Source organism: Opisthocomus hoazin, chromosome 3 (assembly GCF_030867145.1).
Source record: "Opisthocomus hoazin isolate bOpiHoa1 chromosome 3, bOpiHoa1.hap1, whole genome shotgun sequence".
In the NCBI taxonomy this organism is placed as follows: Eukaryota; Metazoa; Chordata; class Aves; order Opisthocomiformes; family Opisthocomidae; genus Opisthocomus; species Opisthocomus hoazin.
The window spans coordinates 4369198-4394880 of NC_134416.1; positions in this window are offsets into that span (position 1 = coordinate 4369198).

Below are 25683 nucleotides of genomic sequence, written 5' to 3' on the forward strand. Positions count from 1 at the left end.
GACTAGACGGACAATAAAGGGAAAAAATTTAATACTCAGAAGTGTCTGCAAGCAGTACACCATACAAAGTTACCTTGTACTGTCATTGATTTGCAACCATTTGGCCTGTTTATAAAAAACTGTCAAGTTTTTGTGATTTGATCTCATAAGTATTGACCCTTGGTCATGAGTTGGCAGCTGACAAGGTGCTCGTGATAATCCACTCACCCAGCCCAGCTCTATTTGCACAAGCAGAATAGCCTCTCCTGTCCATGGATGGAGCAGGATATGCTGGATAGTCTCCCATCTTCCCTTGAAATATTTAGTCTTGATCGCCCTTGAACATTTCCAGAATATGCAGGAGGTGGCCCAACAGAAGCGGCTCCAGGATCATCTGACTGCTGAAACAGTGGTGCTAATTAAAATGACTGCTGGCAAGCTCAGCTCTTTACCCTTTTGTCCCCACTTACAAAGGGCACATGCTGAAGTCCCCATTCCTGACCCTACTCCCACTCCTCCCTGCTTCACTCCCTAGCCTAGCTGTAGCTAGCAGGACTCTAACTACACTTCTCCACATTATAATAATTCCCAAACCAGCGAGTCTCTCTGTCTCTGTTCGCTGGTGATGACTGTTCAGAAAACTTGTGGTGAAAGTTGGAGTCAGAGGGTACTTTCTGCTCTGCCCTCTGTGCCAGAAAAAATGGAGATCCCTGTGATGGACCACTTGGCTTAATGTGAGTGTGAGTCATTTTGCTTTTCAGGTCCATGAAGTTAAGAGCTATTAAAAGGCAGCTGCTTATTGACAAGCTATCAAATAAATTTGGAATGCATCCTGCTGTGTAGCCATCTGATGAAGCCGAATGGGAAAGCTAATGACCCTAGTGATATACTTGCTGTAAAGTACGGCCTTTATTTCACCACTTGAGGTTTATTCCGTAGTGGGGTAAGGAAGGCAAATGTAAGGCATCCCATTTTCCTCCAGCACAGAACTGCATGTGTACATACTGGTTACAAACCACCCAGACAACTCGCTCTTTATAGCCTGCCATGTACTGTTCCTGCAAACTTGATAGCAAAACAGAGCCAGCAGTCTGCAGCAAGAAAAACAGCTTATAATTACCTTGAATTTCTGTTATTTGGAATTATTCCCCAAATAAGGAGTGGAACATCAGTTGGGGTATATCAGTTAATTAGCTCTGCGAGTTTTCTCCTGCTGAGAAGCTGACCCAGTTGTTATAAATAATTCAGAGCTTTTTCATGCTCCGTGTGCTGCAGTGGTGTAACTATCTGTAGAGTTTTGCTGATAGTGACATCTCTTATAGTCATGTGACCAGCTGGGATAAAATCAGAGATTTATTTTGATTAGCATCGCAGTTTACATGGCATTGCTTGTGTCCTCTAATTGGATGAAAATAACTGAGAGCATGATTTCCAATAGCGAAAAAACATTTAGAAATAATCTTTCTGGCAGAGATTATTTTTTCCTCCTTCTTTGCCTGTGTAGCGCCCTACAAAATAGCAGCCTAGTCCCTGATCATGCTTTTAGTGTTAGCAAAATTCAGATAATACTTTTGAACTGAAATACATGCAAGCGCAGAGGAAAATTTCCTGTTTATACTCTCAAAGTGAAGTATGTAACCCATTTTTCTTGCAATGGTATAACATTACACATACTGCAAAACTTCTCCACTCTTTGCTGAAGTATTGACTGTTTTCTTGAACGCTGCTGCACAAGATAAGAAGGAAATACAGTGAAGGCATTAGGCACATTTTACTCATAGACACCTAACTTAAGCTGACAGCAAGAACAAACACTCCTGTACGTGTAACCGTACTCTGTCTCCAGTCCCATATACACAGCCAATAACAGTGGCTCTTAAAGCTATATGAATCTGATTTCAGAAGTCAGCTGAATGAAGGACCAACAAATCACATTGTCCATGTGAAATGATTCATCAAATGGATTTATTTTTTACCTTTAATAACTAACTGAGCAGCTAATGAGAAGGCCCTAGTGGCAGTGGAAGAGATGTCAAACATGAAAGTGAGATTTTGGGGAAAGGTTATTTCTAGGGAGCAGAAAGAAAGATGAGGAAGACACAAAATCTAAAATCTATATTTGTCCAAAATCCCACTCATCCTTCTTAGCCATCAGCCCTCATATTGCCTCAAAGCCACTTTGGCTTCCCTCATTCTCATGAACTTCTCCTTAAACCTGCTTGTTGCTATGTCAGTATTTGGTGATACTACCCCCTGAATGAAGACACAACATATGTTACTGTGCATCTTTGGGATGATGATAATCAGTTTACAACCATGTCTGGATGAAAAAGAGCAAGCATGGTGAAGGGCAAGCTCATTAGACTCTATTAAACACCATGGTCTGAAGGAAATCACTATCTCAACAAATCTCCATGCAATTTGCTTGTAGGAATTGGGAAGATCTATAGCAGAAAAACAATATTACACTCAAAACATGCCTTGCTTCCTACACATTTTTCCTTAAGTATCTATTACCAGCCACAGTCAAGGATAGGCTAACCAAGTACTGCACCCCATATGGCCATCCTGATGTCTTATATTCTCACATTAAGCAAAAAGTCAAGTCGGTGTTGAATTAAGTGGTATTTCAGCCTCTGTAAAATTCATCTCAGCTAGCTATGGCCATCTAAGAAGACTTTCAGGACCTTGCCTAGTTCTCACATGACCACATGTGGTGTCTGCAGCATAGACATCACCATTGACAAGCCACGTTAGGATCCTCCTGCAGCCAGCTGGAGAATAGTCCCTATGTCAGGAGAGACTAAGGAGAGATTCCTGATTTCCCTAAGTAGTTCTGCATGTTTTAAGCAAATACAAAACCACACTGTCTGTGACTAAATCTCTTATAACTAAAAAGGGACTTAGATTTAGACACCTAAAATTAGGTGATGTGTTACTCTTAATCTGATATAAGCAATATAGAGAAAGGGATATTTCCAGAGATCAAGACATCCCACCTTTGATGTCTTGTGAAGGATGGAATGTAGATGACATATTTCTTTGGTATCCTACAAATATAGGCTGATTTTTAATGATTAATTATATTGTTTTTTCAATGATTAGTTGCATTTTCTTTGTTTCAAGTAAAGAACAGTATGAGTTTTCTGCCCAGATGTATTGCTATAGAACTGGAAAATAAAGGAAGTTAGGAACTGAAATTCCCTTCAAAACCTGGTCTTTTGGGTAATGGGATGTACTGATGAGATCTTTCCCTACCTATTGTACCTTCTGTTTCACATCTAAAATGAAATGCATAAGCTTTTCTGTAAAAGTCCTTCTTCAGGCTAATTTTGGATTCTTGGGAACTGAGCATCTATTTTGACTTCACTGCAGGCTGGTCAAACATAAGTTAGCTTTTTTCTGGGTTCCTTCCATGTTGCCATTGCTAAGCCCAAGTTAATAAGCCTGGCTGAGAGGCTCATTTCTCTTGAGTAACACCTGAGGGCTAGAAGGGTGAGTGCAGGCTCCAACTGGTGTCCGCACTGCACCACTGGCCATCTCGTCCCTGGAGGCAAGATGGGCTGGAAAAGGGTCTGTTGTTCTCTATTTGAATTTTGAGCTCTGAGTTGCACTGCTCGGTGTCCCAGCAGTAAATCTCAGTGCTGTAAATATGTACACTCCCACATTTGGCTTTTATCTCCCAGCAAGCAGCTGCAGAAGAGTAACCCTGAAGGAAGAGCATTTTCTAACATCCGTCACTGGAGATTGACTTTTGGCACTTTACAGCCCCTCCTGGTCACCAGGGGAGTGTTTCGTGCCTCTGCTTTGTGCCATTTCCAGCTGTAATGACTTTGCATACCCTAGTGCCAAGGGCTGTAGCTAAAACTGTCCCCTGCATGCATCTAAATTAGTAACCATATTTTTTCTGATGAGGCAACATCTCCATGAGTAAATTAAGGAAGGCTGAGAGCATTTTCCAGCACTGAGGCCAGCAATGCCCTGTGTTTATACAATTAAACTCTTTCAGTCTGTAAAACAAAGTTGCTGAGTCCAGACTTCCTATTGGGAATGGTCTGGGGGCTGTGCCAGATATCAGCTGGCATCCAGAAATTGTAAATACAGAGCACAGGCTAATACCACACCAGGAATCATTGTGAAAATGTTTATCAGCAAATTCCAATGCCTAGCAATGTTCCCTGACATTGTTTTATTTGCTAGTATAGCAGTAGTTCACTTACAGCCTCACTGTATGAAGACCTGGGTTCCAGACACCCTGGTAGCAGATGACCTGTAACACCCTACATTTGTTTGAAAATAGATGTTACTGCAGTTGCAACAACAAGCTGAGCTGGTGTGCACAAGGGCTGGTGCCTCCCTGTGAATCTTGCAAAACTCTGGGCTTCAGGAGAACCTGGTGAACGTAAATTCTGCCGGGCAAATGGAGAATTTCTGATGAGTGTGGGAGATGATTTTCTTCCATAGATGTTTCATATACTGGGTGTTGCCTTCATAAAACACTCTTTTTCCCATATAGAATATTAAGTGATCAAAGCATCTAAAAGCAAATGGATTTGCAAGTACACCCGGTATGTTGCTATGCTGTTAACATGCTGAAAGCCCTTGCTGTCATCAGTTTTGTTGTAGCTGATTGGAATGAAAGCTCTACAGAATCAAACTTTGAAAGAAGGTGACTGTTTATTTTTTTCAATTTTTTTCCACAAACTTTTGTTCTAGAAAATCTCACAGTGGTAATTGTTAAATAATGAAAATATGTAATAATAATTCTGCTCTCTCCTGTGTCTTGAGCTTTATATAGCACAATATTATGAATATTCTATGTGATTTTTTTCTGTAAGTGTGATGGAAATGTGAAGTTATCTTAACAAAGCACAAAGAGTCACGCACTGTTATTTTTAACCTTTATGGGGAGACGGAGCAAATAGCCCACCCGCTCAGAAGGAAATAACAATATTTCTTATTAAACAGAATTGTTTCCATGGGATTGTAGGGCTGAGAGTATAGAGACAATAAAGTTCCCAGCCAAAATGTCACTTCATCTTCTTGCTTTATAATCGCCCATTGTATAGTTGTTTCACTCACAATGCATGTGGCAGATCTCTATAATAGGGCTTTAGAATCTCTAAATTTGCTAATGAAAAGTATTTAATCCCTGCTTGCCAAGACAAATCTTTAATTGCTAAATCTGGTGGTGCTGCTGTGCTGCAAGCATTATGTAAGACGCCAGGCTCCATTCACATGCATCCAGACACCATGGTTACCAGCAGTGCTATGCATGAGGTGGGGAGCACAAATCCTGAGCTTTCACCACCATCAAAGCTGGCAAGATAATCAATGATTTGTATACTTGCTCCAGAAGCAGGCATCTATCTCCTCAGTGAGGCGATTACTAAAACACAAACACAGCCCTTAGAAATGGGGCCGGTTCACTCCTAATTTAGGGGCTTTTCATTAAACATACCATCTCCCGGCTCCTTTTTTGCTGCCTTAGTCACACTACAGAAAGCAGACAGGATGTTTATATCATGCTGGAAGTTAAAAATCCTGCCTGTGAAATGGCAATTATCATGTGTTGGGTTAGAAGGATCATGAATTTCCAGCAGCAGGATGATTTGGAAGGTGCAAGTTTTCCAGTGAGAATTTCATAGAAGAAAACTGAAGAAATAGAGGCTCTGTAGATCTGAACCTAGCGTGGTTTCTTTCTGAGAAGTGGTGTCGATCTTACACCATCCATCCAGGGCTTTGTTTAGTTCATGAAATGACACAAGATGTCCAGAGGAGGGGAAAGAAATCTTTAACTTACACCTCTGTGAGGTCTTGTTTCCTTCTGACCCCTCAGAAAGGTCAGCTGACTGGTGGTAACTGATGCTGCAAGGACTCACAGCTGAAAGTCAACAGATCCTTGTGAACTCTGCGTGGCAGGCTGCTGCTAAACAGCCAGCCTTGATGCTCCCAAAGACAACATCTTGCTGCCAGAACTGGCAGTGTAGCCAAGTAAATGCTGAACTCGGATCTCAATGGGCTTGTGGGCTACTTCTCACCAAATCTGGGATCTCACCTCAGAATTCTGTGAAAAGGAGTCTCTTTAGGCTGCCTTCCGCACTGAGTTCAGTAATAGCCCAGCACCCAAGCCCAGAGACGCATCTCCAGTTTTAATTTTTCTTCATTTCATTCACCACATATAAATATCTCTTTGCATTGTGTTTCAGGATTAAAAGCATCAGTGGGGAGAAGGAGCTCAAAATGAGACCTGGAGAAAGGAAGAGATGTGTCTCTTTGATCTAAATGCAAGAGCCTGCTTTAGTGTGAGATGAATTGCAGTCACTCAAGTCTATGGACTAGATTTCTATTGATTATAATGGGAGTCTGGAAAACGTAATCCGGATGGAGACTTTTACTTTATAGACATCTAATAACAGGGGAGGTGAATCCCACCCCCCAAGTCTTCACTGCCAAAAAAAAGTTTTCATTCTTTAGAAGAGTCTCCCTGTCACTCTTTTTCTTTTAGACTTGGTACCTATTTAAATGTCCTAAATAATATGAAGCAGCTCTGCCAGGAAAGGCTATGAGAGCAGTAGCATAAACTATTCAACAGCTTCGTGAGAACAGGTCTCTCTTGGGAGCCAGATGTGAATTCAAGTTCCCACGGGTAGAAAACAGTCTGAAATGATGCCTACTACACCCTCCATGAACATCCAAATTACTAAATTAATAGACACACTAATCTCCAGATTTTACTGTTGTCAGATAAGTTCTCCCACTGTAGCAATAAATTATTCATTTAACATTTATTTATTTAAAGTTTATTTATTTATACCTTTCAGTTAACATTTACAGGCGTTTACCCAAATATAGATGACCAGATGGTTAAACCCAGCTTTACATAATCTTGATGAAATGTAAAACCATGGTGATAAAAATACAATGGATTCAGAAAAGTTATGCTGGATTGACTAGCTAGGAATAATCAATGTGCTATATATAGAGATGCATAGACATAGATGCAGCTACATCCATTCCCTTACCAAAAATTACCAAGTGGAATATAGGCACGCTTACTCTTCTATCACACATAATATTTTCTTTTTTTCCTTCTGAGCTCAAGGGAGTATTTGTGTGAATAAACTGGGAAGGATAAAAAGTCCCTTTCAGTCTCTGATTACTCTTTACTGACACTGTATCTAATATAAAGATAGCCCATAGCCTTTATAAAATAAGTACACATTTTTGACAGCAATCAGTTCTGAATTTAGTAATATTTTCTTTTATTTACAGTCAAGAGTGAAACAAGGCAGAAAAAAACCCCACCAGTCACTTTTGAAAAACCCGCAAGTTTCACAGCAACAAAATTAAAAGATACAGATTTGATACAATAGCAAAAGACGTGATAAAAAAGTGTGCGCATTTTTGGGGATGGGCGGAAATGAAAGAATCAACTAATTGCATTTTTATCTTAAAAAGGAGTTAATAAATTACCATTTCAAAGTGGGATTTACATATTCCATCACTTTGCAAAGATTAGTTTTTTCTTTGATAGTTTTTTCTTTCTCATTTTATTATTCTGCCTTTCGGATGAGATACTCAAACAAAAAAAAAAAATCCAAAGCCCATTCCTTTGCAGTCATTAAAAGATCCTTTCCACAAGAGCTGAAAGTGTTTTAAACGTCAGTGTCCTGGCAAAAGTCCAACTTGGGTAATTACATTCCGTCCTGCCTCAAAGAAATCCTTTCCTCAAGCTATAATTTCGTTTGGAGACATTGTTCTACACTTCTCTGCCTGGAAACGATTGCTCCATGATCTCAGCTGCCACACTGCAGAGAGGAAATAGCTGCATTTTAGTGCAAGTAAGTGTTTTCTATAGACTCACTGTCATTCAGACTTCCATACTGTGCACCTGAGTCCAATACACACTACACAAGTTGTCCGCTCACAGTATGCACCTGGCTGAAGCCCTCAATATGCTCTATACAGTTGACTTCTACAGGAAGTATACAGAATATTGCACTATAGTTCACAAAACAGCAAATGCAGTCGTCTGTCATTTGCTGTATATGGGCACCTTATGGTTGCCACAGTTTGTAGCAAGAAAGTTAGAGGTAAATAGAGTTGACAAATTATGTCACTGATTTCCTTTGTCATAAAACATTATAATGAATTATTCAGAAATGCAAAATGGCCATAGAGACTTCAGAGAAAAATATTTTCATATAAAGACAGGGTGCATCATGATACTATCATTGATTCCTATGACAAGATCTGAGTCCTCTTCACACGGAGTATGATGACAGGAGATCTCCCAATGTCTATTCAGATTGTCTCCACGGAATTCAAGGTAGAGGTTATGTTCTTCATCTGCATAATGTATTCTCTCATGGAGTGGGAGCATCATGTGTAATTGTAGACAATTAAAAGATCTACATCTAATCTAAAGTAGGTTTCAAGTCCTGCTCTGCCATCACTGGAGAGCAGGAGTCCCATAGGTAAACCACCCCTTCTTAAGATGGGTGTCTAAGAACATGAATATACTGTCCAGTCCTTGAAGTTACTATAGCTAAATCATGCAAGATGCTGGACTCTTTGTTGCTGACGTTGGGTGAGATGAGTTGTACCCAGAACAGAGAAAATTTGAATGTGAATCAAAACACAGGGTATTAAAATGAAAAAACAGCCTACTGTAGCACAGCATGAGTAAATGCTGAAAGCTGTCTCCCACCCTAAAGACAGAAAACTACACAGGAGTACAGTCCTGCCCCCTCCAGGTGGCTGAATCATAGTGCATTTTTATGAGTCTGTGTAAGGGAAATGCTCTACTGATTCCACAACAAAGCTGGTGCTCTCCAATGCCAAGGTTCTACAGACGTCTCAGCAGAACACCTCTGGCTATGTCAATACTCAGCTTCCAGAGGTTTCAACAGGGGACTGACGTACTCACTGGCAAAGGGATTCAGCATCTAAAGCAACATAAATAAATAGAAAGAAAGATTCTCACAGTCTTCAACAGGTGCTACATCAGGACCTAACTCTAAGCTTCATATCTTAAGAGGGAATTTTCCTTCTTCTGGATGGGGCTATTCCAGGAGTATTAAACTGTGACTTTGCCGGTTTGGAAAGAGATTATATCCTTGACTTGGTGTCGCTGTTTTCTTTCCTCCTAATTAAATAGAAAACTCAGCACAGGGGTAAGAATGAGAGACCAAGCAAGAGGGAGAGAGAAAAGAATTAAGGAGAAACTGATCAAAAAAGCCAAGCAGTTCAAGTCTTTTAATTTAGTATTTAAAAGTTTTTCTGTGAGTCTGCTTCTCAGAGATACGACTGTTAAAGAAAATGGGTTTTCCTACTTCCAGTCAACCATAATGTATGTACATATTTATACACACCCACAAGCACACACACACAAATGAACAGAGAGGAGGAGGAGAAAAATTTATACTGAAAAAGATGTTGAAGTTATATCAGAAGAATAAGACTCAAAGAACTTCCCATGAGAAAATTCATTTTGTGAGTCCATGACTAATCCCTGCAGAACACACTTACATGTGCACACACACACACACACAGAAAGGTAAAGAATGAAACAACATAGCTGCACCTAAAAACATATTCAGCTCTTGGCATATATACTCAGGACTGCAGCTAAACCCTCCAATTTGTTAGTTGCCCATCCTTTTTTAAGCACCTTTCAAGATAATGTATTTTACCACTCTGTTAGGAAAATGACTAAATGAACATCCAAACCGCACCAAAAACCGACACAGGTGTCTTGTGGAAGGAGGGTGAGCTAAAAGACCAGACCAAGATGGAGTGGAGAAAGAGAGCTCAATGTAGAGGTTTGTAAGACATTCATTGTGCCATTTGCGGCTTGAATATAAATACAGCCTTAAGGCCTTCCTCTCACTCTCTGTACAAGGCGTCATTGAAGGAAGGAGAGATGTTCTCAGGAAGCAAAGAGTGGGGAGGTGTCAGAAGAAAACAAATTTGGGGGTAATTCGTTGGCGGAGATTCAGATGCTCAGGCCACAAATGTGGCTGATCTCCAAGGAACCCCAGAGTTATTCAGCAGTTCCTCCAACCCATGCAGTCTCATGAAGGTCCTCCTTCTCATTAATAGAAATGTCATTGATCAAAAATCAGCCAAAGAATCAAATAGCTCGGGTTGTAAGGGATCTCTGGCTGCAACCTGTCACGTGAAGTAGGGCCAGCCTCAAAGTTGTATGCAGCTCACACCCCTCCTTGGTGCATCTTGGTTCCATGAGAAGACCCGCATACAAGCATCAGGGAATAATCTCTCCCTTTACCCTAAGTTATTGGGCCATTTAATGCAGCTTGTTGACTGTGAGTTTGCAGAATTTTTAAACACATACTTTCATGCGTCAATGTACATACATACAGACATAACTTCCTATGACTTCCAAGGATAGATTGACACGTATGCACAAATGAATCAAAAAATAAATATGATGCATGTTCACTTGTCCTTATACACAACAACAGAATAATTAACTTTTCTACAGTTTGGTTTTCCGTACAAAAGCAGCCCAGTGCCCAGATTAAAGAGAGACTCTGGGACCGGCTGTGGTCCAGGGTCGCCAACAGACCAAAACCCCATGGAGTGATCAGGCTCACATTGGTATATTGGGGAAGCACTGAGCATGATAGGACCGTGCAATGCCATCACTGCCATTGCTCACACATATGGCAAAAAATCTCTGACCAGTTTTTCACCATTTGCAAAACTCACCCAGCTGTGGCCATGTTGCTCCTCCTCTGGGAGGGATTTGCCCCTAAATCCTGATTTTGTCACCTCCTCTAAACTAGCATGATTTCCAGAAGAACTGAAAAGCAGACAGTAAAAAAATACAGCGCCTTCAGGGAAAAGGTACCCCAAGATCTGGAAGATTTGGCTTCTTCAAACAGGTCTGAAAATGTAGGTCACCTGTTGCTGGGCTTGGACAACTTCCATCCCAGCCCTTTTTCTGCTAACCCTTTAGCTAGCTGCTTTCTCTTGCCTTTTAGTTCTTGCATTTTCAAGCTCCAACCCGCTTCTTCCCAGCCAGCTGCGTATGTGAAATGATTTTGGGATATGCTGGCAGGGAGTCGGTTTAAAAATAAACGTGGTGATATTCACCAGGAAGACACTGAGGGCTGCAGACTTCTTTTGGGGTGATAAAGATTTAATTATTGCATGCTGGCCCTCCTTACTGTCTTCCCAGCTGTAACAGGTGCCTGAGTTTCATCTTTCTTCCAGCTTTTCCTCAAGGTAATTAAATCTTTATCCTGCAGATAGGTATATGCAGATACGTGAGTCTCTTCCTGCTTTAAAGGGAGACATTTTTATTTTTTATTAACTCTACTAATCAGCATGGGAATTATACATAAACTAAGCTAGGGAGACTACAGGGAATTCAAGGTTTTATCTGTTACTGTGTTTGCCTGTAAAATAATCCCATTCTGGGGAAACCTGCTGTGGTTATGATTTTAAGCATAAGTTGTGACCATTTCATGATCCTGATAGCTTTATTCCACCTAACCCTGGGATTTATTTCTAATCCTGAGCAAAAGGATTTTTCACAGGAGAGAAAGAGGCTGCAGCAATGAGGACAAAGTGCCGGCCTGCAGCTGGATTTGTCCTCAGGCTCATTAAGTGACTTAGGGCATGACCCTCCATGGTACGTTTTTTAACAAATCTCAAGTCACTTTCATGGCAGCGTGCTCCTAAAGTCTCTCTGTACTTCCTATCACCAGACGTTGCACACATGGTTTGTGAAGAAATACAGAAGGTAAACCAATGCCATTAAGAAATTTGGACTCCAGAATTTGAAGAGAACAGAAGTGAATCTTTCTAGACTCTTTAATAGTGAATGGCTGCAAAAAAAATTGTGGGAGACTGACACTGAGAAATTCAGTGCAAAGGCTGAGGTTGGGATTTGGATACGGTGTTACCTTAGCCACACATTGCCTTCTTTACATACTTTCATTGTTCAGCCAAGGAATGTCTTGATACAGGACATCATTGCAAAAGATATACAAGCTGAAGGGGAGGCAGAATATATGTATGAAAGAAAAATCAGGTTTGAAGTAGTAAATACATAACAGAAATCACACTCAATCCAGAAAGCACATGAGACAAGAATGACTATTCCCTCAGAGGAAACAGCATATGAGCTTGTGCAATTCTGATGCTGTCAGAGACAAAAGAACAAGCTGAACTGATTTTATTCAATATGCCCATTCTTGTGTAGCTATTGAAACTCTACTATTAATGGAAATAAGGCAACCATCCTTACATTATTCCCACTGCATGAGAAAACAGAGGTGGGCTGATCTTTGATAGGTCATTAGGCATACCTCCAACCCCAGTATTCTGTCTCTATGCTTTGAAAATCCATGTTCACATCTTTAAGGCGTATGAAAAATGAAGGCAAATTACACTTCTTCCCTACTGTACCACGCTTGGGAAAAGAAGTCATTGGTAAAAAGAATCGTTGACTTTAGAGGCAACTAGCCTGAGTAGGTAAATTATGGGATTCAAAGGTTTCACACATAAAGCTGAGAAAGTTAATTTCTTTTCTGTACCAAGCCAACTTTGGTTTCTTTCATGCCTGTCAGTAAGTTCCGTTTGTACTGGTTACTGAATTAAGACAAGGCTGCAGATCAATAAAACTTCAAGGAATTATGTTCCATATTTCTCTACTTCAATGTAGTTCTTATGGGGTCTATAAACTCTAAGTTATAGAATCAGATCCTCAGCTGTTGTAAACTGGCTTATATGGATTGTTACTGCTTACAGCTTCACTGAAATTTAGTTCAGCTGATGCACATTCAATATCGAGGTACCATATTGTACCACCTTGATATGCTTCACAAGATGTTTCTGTGTGAGGTTTCTGGCAATTTCCTGAGACCATCAGGGTAATAGAGATTAGTTCAGTTGCTGCAAGTCTGTATTACCTGACTCCTGGCAGACAACTATCAAGCTCCATGCAGCCCCATTTTGGTTTCTTTTTGCCCCATTGTCCCTACTGAAAATCTGTTTCCAGAACATGACTGTGTTAATGATTAGGAATGATCTTCTAACTGCCAGCCTAAATTTATTCATGGGCAGTTTATTCCTCATTTACTCTTCTACAAACATTGTCTCTGCACTTACTTTCTTACTATTACCCCTTCTTGACTTTGTAAGTAGTTCATATCTTGTAATGAACACTCCCTCTGTTATGCGCATCAGTTCTGGAAACTTTCTCTGAGCAGGAGCTCCACTTTGAGCATGCAACTGGGACTTCAGTAGGTGTTTAGACACTTTCTGAATTGGAGCTTTAAATGGTGAGATCGTACCAATAAAGGTAAGAAATGTTTTCCACTAAGTGTTTCACCCTGAAAGGGGGAAGAAAGCAAAATAAAGCAAGTGGAGCTTGGGGAAAGGAAGGAGGCAGTAAATTTCTTGTTGCTCTCTCTTTCCCTGTTCTTTTAGTTTAGCTGTGGTGCAAGTCACTGATTGCTGCAAGGTTAAATAGCGTGACATCTTCTGTCCTTATCCTGTCTTCTCAAGCCAATAATACTGGCCCATGTCAGAGAAAAGATACCAGACTAGATGAACCTTTTATCTGACCTAAATATGGCCATTTTTGTGTTACTTACTTATATCAGCTCACACAGTTAAATCAAACAGGGAAATTACAATTCAATTCACAGCTCAGAAGGGATTTTCTTTTGAAAAGAAATACTAATAAAAAAATCAGTCTGAAGTAAGTTGTCCACTTTTAAGGAAAAAGGAGACTTTTGTTTTTTGTTTGATGCCATTTATGCTTCCCAGAAGAATCGTACTTTGCAGGCTTGGTCACAAATAGCACTCAGTTGAGACAATGTTTTATTACTGTGCAGGGAAAGTTGTCATTTTCACATGAGCTTTCCTCCAGAGGTGGCTGGAAAATAGAATTTCTGTCTTCTGGGAAATTTCAGCCTCTCAGAAAACAGTTTTCATTTGTCAAAGAAAATTTCAAAATTTACTGCATAGTGTAAATTGCCCATCAAAACTGATTCAACTATCAAATATTTTTAGTTTGTGAAGTAGAATATTACAACTAATCCAGAAAGAGAAATGATGTTAAACATAATCTTGAGACAAAATTAGAATGATTAAAATAATTTAGAATGAGACAGCCTTTATGAAAATAAATAGAATTGGGTTCTGATCTGTTTTTACAGTTGAAAATTGCAGTATTTCAACAAAAGTGCTTTCTTTGTGTAGGAAAACATGCTTGATCAAAAACTTTTTAGCAAGCTCTGTCTAAGCACGTGGTGACCAAGAGACATATATACATACGCCAAAATGGGAGAGCAAGAGGTGTGGTCATTTACAGAGAGCCGCTGAATATCTTTTGCTTTGGCTGGGTCCTCATCTACCTTTTGGCTTCAGCCACACTAGGGCTGGTTGATGACCCTCAAGTCTGCCAGTGGAGCATGCTCATGTCCTTATCGCACAGGATCAGCCTTTTGTGGGCCACCCTGGCTACTCCATACTAGATGATGCTTGACTTCAGGTCTCCTCTGAGTCCTTATATGGAACTCTTTGGTCTTAGGACCTATTAGCATGTTTGATGCGGTTTTAGTTTCAGTACAGAGTGTGTAAAATAACTTAAGAGCTGTATTATAGCACACCACAGTCATTTATTTCTAGTGTGAAACTGAAAGTATGCTCCAGGCAGTGTGGTTTGAACTGGTCCCAGGACAGTGCTGGGTGATTGTATCTAACTCTCTCCTACATCATCCTGCATAAGCCCCAGATGTTGCCTGCATCCCTAGAGGCCTTTACTCAGCCTCCATCAAACTCTCCCAGGTAGCATCTTCAGGCAGATGTGTTTCATCTTCCAGCTGTACCATTGTGTAATAAATAATTACGTGAGGAATCCTTCACTGCTAAACCTTGATAACCTTTTTTCGGTCTTTCTCTTGCTTTCACAAAGTATACACTCCATTTCTTTGCACTTGAATCCAGAAAATTCCTATGAGACAATAGTTAGCCCTGAATGCTTTTTCTGACTTTTGGGGAGTTCACCTTTCTCCATGGTCTGCTGCTTAAAGAGACGCTGGGCTGCTCAAGGCAAAAATGATTACTGGCCTGAGGAGTAATATTGCTGAATGGCAAAATAACAGAAAGATAGCACTAGCTCTCCAGCACCGGCAGATGCTGATGGAAAAATAGAGGTATGCACACAGCTTTCTCAAAAATTAACACCTCCCTGACACATACCTGTAATGTCCCATTGTAAACAATAAAATCTACCTTAAGACCTGGCAGACATTTAAGAAAGACATCAGCATTGTGATACTAATTCTGATCTCTAAATCAAACCCAGAGCAAATGTTTTACACCCAGCAAATGTCACGTGGAAAAACTTCAGGCAAGATGATTTCTAGCCAACATTTCTGTAACTTTTATCCTCATTTCTGAAAGATCATCTTAGAGCTATGGAAAAAAGCATGAGCTCCTGAGTTCACAGAAAAGTGAGGTTTTGAGAGAGAAAAAAAAGTTTTCTTAATTACTGTTTCTTAACTCACTGTGCAACATGACTGCTGGTTCTAACATCAGGAACAGCAGAAGTGTCACTTTTTTTGCCAATGTCTGCAGAAAACTTGCAGTCAAGCAGGTGGCAGGACTTCCTCATCGTCTTTGAACGTAACGATCTCTCGCTTTTCCAGGTTGCTGCTTATCTCCCCTGAGGGCATCTCTCGCCTATGTGTCTGTCCTGGGTTTGGCCAGAACAGGGTTAATTTTCACCGGACTCCAGGAAGGGGCACAGCCGGGGGGTGGGGGCTGACCCCACCTGGCCATACAGAGCCGGGTATTCCATACCATGTGACGTCACGCTGGGTTCCGGTGGGGGGGGAGCGGCGCGGCGGGAACGCACTCGCGGCTTGGGCGGGCGCAGCGCCGGTCCGGTTTCGGGAGAGCGGCTGTTGTACGGTTCGTGGTTGTGTTTTCTCCTTATTTGTATCGTTGTTGTTCCTGTTTCCCTCTGTTTGCTGTTCTGTTAAACTGCCCTTATCCCGACCCACCAGTTTCTGCCTCTTTCTTTCCATTCTCCTCCGCACGCCGGCGGGGGGGAGGGGCGGCCGCGTGGCGCTTTTGTTGCCGGCGGCAGCCGAAACCAAAACGGTGTCCTCTCATGGCTCCACTCAACTTTTCTCTTAGAGCAATGGCTACAGGCCTTAGTGCATGTCTTGTCTTCCCCTGGTTTGATTTTAGATGCTCCTGATCCTACTAGTGACAATTCACTGACTCTGAGCTAGTCCAACACTTGCTCCTCCTAATATATCTACTTCCACCTTTGATCCTGTCATTCCAGGAGATAAACTGGGGTTTGGCCCAGATCTCTCATCCTCTGCAGCTGCTGCCTGGGCTGGCTGCGCAGTTAGGCAGTTTTGATGCCAACTTGGAAAAGGTTTTTTTTTTTCTTTTCACTTTTTCATTCTGGATTTGTAAGTATTGGGGTTGGTAACCTTACTCTCTTTGGGCCACTAATGAAAGCCCTCAGCTGGACCTGGGTTCTTCAGTCACATACCAACCCGTGTTCTGGTGTAGCTCCTCCCCCTTTAACCTGCCAGTACAGAAAATGAGCCTTGGTACTTAATTTGGCCAGAGTCCTGTTTGAAATTCACAAAACCTGTTGAAAACCTGCTCGAATGCCACCCATTAGGGAACAAGCCAATTGTCAGATTCTTATCAGGAGTTGACCTTGATATTTTGCCCAGAGCTTTAGGTTATAATTACTTTAATATCCTTTATGACTGGGAGGGCGACTCAGAGCTAAAAAGCAGTCCTGAACATCCCAGAAGTGAAAAAACGCACCTCAGTCTCTTCTCAGAGACCAGACTGTGGCAGAGTGACAGTGATGCTGCAAGGTAATGATCCCTGCCTCCAAAACCACAGCAGATATCAGTGTCATTTCCTCAGGTGGCGTCAAGCATCAGGATTTCATTAGACTGCTTTCTCTACCCTACTCCTTCAAGGAGAAGGCATCAGCTGTCACTTTGATGGCTCTGTCACTACATTTTTTCTTTTACAAACCTTTTTCTTCTCTCGCACAGAAAAATCCTCTTCATACAGGTGGTTCAGGCTTCCTCAGGAGAAAGCAGAGCGGGTGCAGCTCATTTGTCTTTGGTGTAAATGGTGGAAGCATCTGGAAGCTGTTCGGTGAGAGGCAGCATAGGATTGCCACACACCACCTTGGAATGTATCTTGGGGTAGCACCTCCAGAGAATGAGGACTTCTTACAGCACAGTCTGCAGGATCATTGCTCATAATTTGTGTTATTTATGCCTATTTTCTACCTATTGAATTACCCTGTTTCAGTCTGGCAGAACTATTTCCAGCCATTGTGTGGACATGGTTCGTTCCCAAAAGGGAGTGTGAAGCTGTTGTTACATTTGGGTTGTTGCAGTGCCAGAGAAGCAGGTTGCTCTCTGTTACACACTGTCACAGTACCTAGTAAGAAAAAGTAACCCTATTTGGGACATAGCCATTTAAGACCTTTTAAAAAGGACAAGAAGAAAATAACCTTGTTGGTACTAATTCAAAGTGAGGTGTAACTCAAGCTAAGAAGTGACTTGGGCAAGGTTACACAGACTTCTAAGGCAGAACAAATCACACTCAGATCTCATTGGTTTCCAACAGAACCATTCAATCACCAGACCATCACTTTCCACCTCCATCACCTGCCTTGCAAGGTGACCTGTCAAGTCTTCAAAAAGTTTAATCATTTGACAAAGATTAAAATGGACACATCTTCCATTCACGTCCAACTAATGAGAGGCTGGCCTAAGATATACTAACATCATTTTGAGGAATTTTGGGGATAATACAGCCATTAGCTCATCTGCACCTTGACTGCAGGCTAGAAAGGCATTTTCTACACTGTGTCTTGCAATAGCAAGACTTGTTAGTAAGTTCAGGGGAAGAGGCAACCACGTCCAGCCTGGGAAAGCGAGGATGAGATGCCATAGCTGGCCTGACCCACTAGTCCTGGGAGGACTTAAGGAGGAGTAGGGGTTGCCCAGCTCCCTTTTACTCTCCTAACAGATTCACACATGTGGTGTCAGCACCATACTTTCAACCAAGCTGGTTAGAGTTGAAGCTACAGTTTAAAAATACAACTCAGCAAGTGGAAGAGGCACATGAAATAACTTGAACCTTAGCCAAGCTGCACTGTTAAGGCTCATTCTGCAGACTGTGCTTTCCCAGGGGACTTGAGATGCTACATGTCATTTCATGCACATTATAATATTGAAAGGGAAGCTTTCCTTCAAAAATATGTGTATCAGAAACTTCAGCACTTTTGACTGAGGAATGTCAAAAGCACTTATTGGTCTTACTCCTCAGTCAAGACCATTCTTGGTGAACTTTCTGGGGAAAAAGATTTTTTTCTGGCTCTAATTATCTTTCTGTCAACCACTAGCAAGGCCAAAGGATTAGTAAATTTTTCTTTCTCCCCAGAAATAAGGCTGAGAAACTGAGAACAGAGCTTTTGCTGACAGGTATGAGGCAATATTAGACTGATCTATCAGTCTGAGTTATGACGGCCCCGTGGAAGCAGAGAACACATCACCACTTAAAGCATTGAAGACAGATCTGGACATAACACCAGAGAATATTCTGGCAGAAATAATCCCACTGTCGACTGACAAATAAAGTAGAGGTTCTAGTGATGTTGGGGGTGGGGGGGGTGTTGGGGTGTTTTTATTTGGGGTGGTTTTTGTTGCGTTTTTGGGTGTGTTTTTCTGTGTTTCTCTAAGTGCCACAAGTCACATCAAGAGAAGTACTGAGCTCCTGCACCTTCCACAGAACGACAATGAGCACCATGAATTTATAATAGATCCATGAGCTAGGGAAACTCTCTAACATGGAGTTAACTTCAAGCATGTCAGACATCCCAGTGGAGGATATTTTATTACCCGATTTAATTGGGTGTGTCACTGAGCATTTACTAAAGAAACTGAGAAGAGTAGACAGATTAATCTGATGATATTTGGGGCCAGTTTTCAAAACATACTTTAACATGTGAAAGACCTGCAACACACAATTTCTGAGCATTAACATGTCATTCCCAGGCACAAACCCCGTTACCTGCAATGCAACTGGGATGCAAATTTTGGATTTAGCCTAGGTAATAAAGATGCAGATACTTGGGAATAATTGACAGTAGTGCCTGGAAAGAACAGCTTCTAGAAGCACTGTGTTTCTCAAGAATATTATGATTATTTTAAAGAGAGTCCTAGAAGAGCAACAGCCCCAAATTTACTGTAACAAGATCAAGTTCCCAATCTCATTTTGTTGAGCTATATACTATTGCCTAGAAGAATGGGAAAATGAAGCGGGCAAAAACGTTTTTCTGGTGAGGAGTTTTGCTTATGAAGGCAGGCTGAGTTAGCCTGAGGGCACCCTGATACAACCCCGCATAACATGATAGATGCTATTAAGGCAAGAAGATTTTTCCCTCTAATATTCACAGGTTTTTTTTGCTCATCAGGGCAGTGATGAGACCACATAAATAGTTCGTGCATTTTATATCCTCTGAATTTATGGTGTTAGCGTTGGAAGAGACCTCCTAAACAGAAGACAAAGATCCCTTTATCAAAGCATTGGCTGCCTTTCAGTCAGCTGAAAAGAAAAATCAAGTTATATACTGACGCTTCATTCATTTGCTCTCCAGGGTTAAAGAAGATACAACCTCTCTTTGCATTATTTATATAGAAATACCTGGAGAACCTAAGGGGACTGTGTATCTTCCACCACTGGGGAATGAATGCCCTGAGAAAAGTGGCATTGCTCTCCTGGGGAGACATGGAAAAGTTTAATTACACCTCTCAGTCAGGAAAAGGATCTGACCAATCTGCTGCCTGCAGAGAAACCAAAGTCAAATAAAGATGTTGACAGTAGAGAAGACTGTTTACATAATTGTTAGATGATGATCATGTTTTTTGCAATTTTTATATTAATTTAATAACCTCTAATTCAGATCTACCCTTCAGTAGCTGCAAAACTTTAGGCATTTTGGCATGGTTGTTTTCAAACAAGTATACAAATTCTTTCCAAAATCAGGATTATAGTTTAATTTAGTATTGATTTATTATACTCCTGAGCTTTTTTGCTTTTTCTTTTTTTAAAATGCATGGTCACTGCCAGTCAGACTACTTTCAAAGCCAGCTGTGTAAAGTCTAAGAGCCAAGTTAGCTTTCTGCTGTTATAAATGAAGAGGGAATCACAACCACAACCTTAGGTACTTCCTCTGCATAGGACTATAGAACTGACAAGATTATCTCATCACTCCTAAGGTTGTAAACTTTTATGCTTATTTCCAGTAAATGCAATGCATTGGGTCCATTTTGGGTGTCGACAGCAAGCTCCAGGTCAGTTGCACAAGACCTTTAGTTATTTCAAAGAAGCTGGTGAAATGAACAAACTTCTAGTACCCTCATTTTTAAATGAATCCCACCATAGGTGTACAACATGGCACAAAATTACTGCCGTGCTTGTTTTAGACCCTTCTGGGTGTGATTCATATATCCACACACAGCTCTCTGGAGCTACTGGAAGTGTGAAAGGTTATCTTTGCTGACCTTCCTCCGTCTGGTGCCCCAGAGACATTTATCTCCTTTACATTCTCTGTTCTACCTGTGAGCCCTGTAGAGGTGTCTCAAAAACCCTGAAGTGACTCAAACTAAATGCTGATTTTCAGACAGATGATTAAAGCTCCCCAAGGAAAGATTGGTATGTCCTGACCTTATGAAGGTCTGGTGAGTAAGAGTCACTGAGATTCCTATGTGAAGAATCATAAAAACATCCATCAGAGCCAAATTCTCACCTCCTTCTCAGGGCTACATGCCAACAGCAACACCTGGAAGGGTGACAACTCAGATGCAACGTACAGCGTTAAGGGCAAATTCTTTCCTATATCTATTACTCGGGTCACTAAGAGACACTGTGCTTTTCACATGCTCAGCAATTAAAGGAAATCAATCTTTCCACCTCTTCTGTTAGCAGGGATATCATAGAATCATGGGATGGTTTGAGTTGGAAGGGACCTTGAAGATCATCCAGCTCCACCCCTCCCTGCCTTGGGCAGGGATACCTTCCACTAGACCAGGTTGCTCAAAGCCCCATCCAACGTGGCCTTGAACACTTCCAGGGAAGGGGCAGCCACAACCTCTCTGGGAAACCTGTTCCAGTGCCTCACCACCCTCACAGTGAAAAATTTCTTTTTTATATCTAATCTAAATCTCCCCTCTCTCAGACTAAAGCCATTACCCCTTGTCCTCTCACTCCACACCCTTGTCAAAAGTCCTTCTCCAGCTTTCTTGTAAGCCTCCTTCAGGTACTGGAAGGATGCTACAAGGTCTCCCTGGAGCCTTCATTTCTCCAGGCTGAACAGCCCCAATTTCACCCTTATATCTAGTGTAAATCTACCCTCCCTTAGTTTAAAACCATTACTCTTTGTCCTATTGCAACAAGCCCTGCTGAAAAGATTTTCCCCATCTTTCCTATAGGTCCCCTTCAGGTAGTAAAAGGCTGATGTACGGTCTCCCTGCAGCCTTCTCCAGGCTCAACAGCCCCGAGTCTCTCAGCCTTTCCTCGTAGGAGAGGTATTCCAGCACTCTGATCATTTTTGTGGCCCTCTTCTGGACCTGCTCCAACAGGGCCCTGTCTTTCCTGTGATGAGGTCTCCAGAGCTGGATGCAGATATTAAATACAAATGTAAAATGTCTTTTACATGACACGGGGGAAACTCCATTCAGTTCAGCAGTGCTTCTGGCACTGGTGCCCAGACCTGAGCTCACAGACTGAGGCTGCCCTGTCTGTCAGAGAGGGGAGGCCACATGTTCATAGCTTTCATTTATGCACTTTCTGCCCGTGCTTTTGCCAGCACTAAAGGATTACAAAGCATGGTGTCAACAAAAAGCAGATTTGCTGGCAAAGAACATGCTCTTTTGGAGCTGCCACAGACAAAAAAAATAAACGACAACCAAAGAAAAAACTCAAAAGGCAGAACCTGCTGCTCTGTTGGGACGGTGCACAGCACACTTACCTGGTAATTTAACCTTGTAACGACAATGGTCTCTCCTCCAAACTGAAAGGCAGCAGTCTTCCTCTAAGCCTTTCTGCAGTGGTGCTGCCTGGGAGGTGATCTTTGCCAGTATCCCATTTTGCCCATGCTCCTCCACATAGCGACTTGAAAGCACAGATAGTGTTTAGCAAGCACAGTATCCATAACTACTCACAAGACCATTAGAATATCTGAATGGTCTCTTTTTACAAAAATGGCTTAGGCTGTTTCATGCCCTCAAGGAAGTCTAAATTTTCTTCCTGTCCTTTGCCATCTCCTGAGAGCAACATATCATATCAGCTTGCAGGAAATTAAAGGGTGGTGGAAAGGAACATCTAAAATACTCTTTCCTTTTACTTCTTCTGATGTTGAGAGAGAGTGTCGGGTTCTGCTCAGTTAGCATGTGATTTACCTTCATAACTGAAACAAGATGTGAGTCTACATACACACCTGACTAACTCTCATATTAAAAGACCTGTGTCAGCTTCAGTCAAAGTCATGCAGCATCTGTAGTTAAAGACAGATAATAACAAGATTATAAATCTATGGAAAAGAAATGCCATCAATTTAATGTGAGTGTACAATGCGAGAAAACTAATAGAGCTTAATCTACAACACGTGTTTAAACAGTATCTGTCACTGCCTCTGCTAAAGACGGAGTCCTGGGCTAATGGAATGCTAGTATGACCCCATAGCATTATTTTCACATCTCATACCTAACTCGTACAAGACAATTCATTGTAGAATTTGAATAAGAAAGTGGAAAACTCAGAAAGCAATATGGCACAAATCAGATGGAGCAATAGTTGGTCAGCAGATAGTTCGCATCTTGCAATTATAATGCAAAACTATTTTTAGCATGGTATGCTTCTAGTGGAGTCTTAAAGATTGTCTTTTATGCTCATTGTGCACTGACCTGGAAGAAATTCTTAATGATAAGGCTGTTGCAGGACCCAGAAAGAGGAAAGGATGAACAATGTGGACTCTCCCCGGGGAAGATGTGATTCTGAAAAAGATTTGTTCCTACCTCAGCCAGGTTGAGGAAATAGTAATGGGGTCTAACTCTTGCCTGGTTTTTTTCCATTTAATAGAAATAATTGCACCTGGGTTGGGGCAACCTCTGCTATCAATCCAGGCTGGGGGATGAGGGGATCGAGAGCAGCCCTGCCGAGAAGGACTTGGGGGTACTGGTGGATGAAAAGCTTAAAATGAGCCACCAATGTTCACTTGCAGCCCAGAAGGCCAACCGTATCCTGGGCTGCATCAAAACCAGCGTGGCCAGCAGGTCAGGGGAGGAGAATCTGCCCCTGTACTCTGCTCTGGTGAGAGACCACCCGGAGCATTGTGTCCAGCTCTGGAGCCCCCAGCACAAGAAGGACATGGAGTAGTTGGAGCTGGTCCAGAGGAGGGCCAAAAATATGAACTGAGGGCTGGAGCACATGTCCTATGAGAAAAGGCTGAGAGAGTTGGGGCTGTTCAGCCTGGAGAAGAGAAGGCTGCAGTGAGAACTTATAGCAGCCTTCCAGTACCTGAAGGAGGCCTGTAAGAAAGATGGGGAAAAGATTTTCAGCAGGGCTTGTTACTATAGGACGAAGAGCAATGGCTTTAAACTAAGGGAGGGTAGAATTCAACTGGATATAAGGTAGAAATTTTTTACAGTGAGGGTGGTGAAACACTAAACAGATTGCCCAGAGAAGCAGTGATGGCCCCATCCCTGGAAACATTCAAGTCCAGGCTGGACTGTGTTCTGAGCAACCTCATCTAGTTGAAGATATCCCTGCTCACTGCAGGGCGGTTGGGCTAGATGACCTCTAAAGGTCCCTTCCAACCCAAAGCATTCTACGATTCTATGACTTCATACCACGGTTTATTCCACCAAACAGCTAAGACATGTTCAGAGTTTCTACCCACTCTGCAAATACAAGTATGCTGGCTAAAAGGGCAAAGGGCTCCTTGAGTGTTCGAACGGTTTTTTTAGGGTTAGAAAAGGTCAGTTACATATGAATTCTATCTTCTGTGGCTGCAACTGGAAAATCTTTTCCATTTACTAATATTTATGCTTCAAGGGTGTTGCCCAGTTGGAGCAATCTAAAATATTCTATGATCCTGCATTTGAAACAAAAAATATTTCAATGAGGAGCTTGATCTCTTTATTTTGTGAAGGTCAAGGAATGGCATAACAAGGCTGTGCAACAATTTAGATGGGTACAAAATTTATAATAGTAGTACTGTCCTCTACAGAAAGGATAATCAACAGAATCCAGTGCCTGAAAATGTAGACAAGGCCAGTATGACCTTAAAGTAATTTACCACTGGAATAACGTACCAAATGTTCTGATTGTTAGATATTTTAAACTCTAAACCTGCTTATTGGTGTATTGTTGGATTTTTTTAAATTTTTATTTCCCTAAAGATCGTACCATGCTACAGGTAAAATTAATATACTTGAATCAGGGTTAAGTCCAGGGAAGTCATGTGTTATGGAGGTGGTCAGAAAAGATAGTCACAGAAATTCCTCCTGGCTTCTAAATAAAGTTGTTTTCTAATTCGCTTCTCAGTATCTGCACCTCAAAGCACTGTGGAGGAGGCCGGTTGCATTAGAAATGAAGACGCGCAGAGGAAAAAAGTTTGTTTCACAGCACTCAGGAGTCCAGTACCAAAACTGGGCATGTGCTCTCAGCTCGTGCATCCCGTATGGAGCTTTACTCCATTCTGCCTCTGGACTCCAGGTTGCTCATAGGAAGCCCTAGTGATGATATCGCATATACGCCCTGCTCTTTCATGTTATTAACAAAGGAAAAAGTCTCTGCTCCAGATGCCGACAGCTGAACTGTAAGAGGGAGGGGGGGAATTACACCAGAAAAATCAACACTGCTTTGATAGATCTTTGTACCTCCAGGGAAAGCACATATTCATATGCGTTTCTGCCTTGCAACAGCTTTCCATTTATTTTCTTTAAAGCCAAACTTACCATCAAACAGGTTCAGGAGTTAGTTTTGGATGCTTAGAAAGCTGAATCTCATTCCAGAGGAAAAATTAGAAGCTGGTTTTGTAGCCCTGCAAGTGGTCAAATCAGGAGATACAGATTTTTTTTTTTCTTCGGGGACTGGAAATAGCCATCACTATTATGCAATGCTCAGACCAAAAATAAGATGTGACATTTTGAAGTGCATACAATCTGGTAAAATATAAAATATTTAATAAATATGTAAATTGGTCAAGCTGCTTCCCCAAGGAGGAAAGATTCAGTCATGCTTTACATCCCTCATTCACTTACACAAATACTTTAAGAGGATCAAGGATGGATTTTAAATGAAGTTAAAGTTTAACGAGAAATATATAATCCTTCAAGGAAGAGATTTTGCCATCTTCATTTATAATTTCTTGCAAGTTTCAAAAGTAAGAAGTCAAGGGAGTAGCTTTCTGAAGCTTTGTCTGTGCAGACTAAGAGAACTGAAGCAGTCCACCTGAATTCTGCAGGCAGGGATGCAACAAAACATTAGAAATTGATGAACTGTTCTGTTACCTGGGGAGTTCTGGGTTTTCCCAAGGATATATTTAAGTTCACTGTTCAACTCATTCCCATAGGATCCAGTCACAGTCTTCTG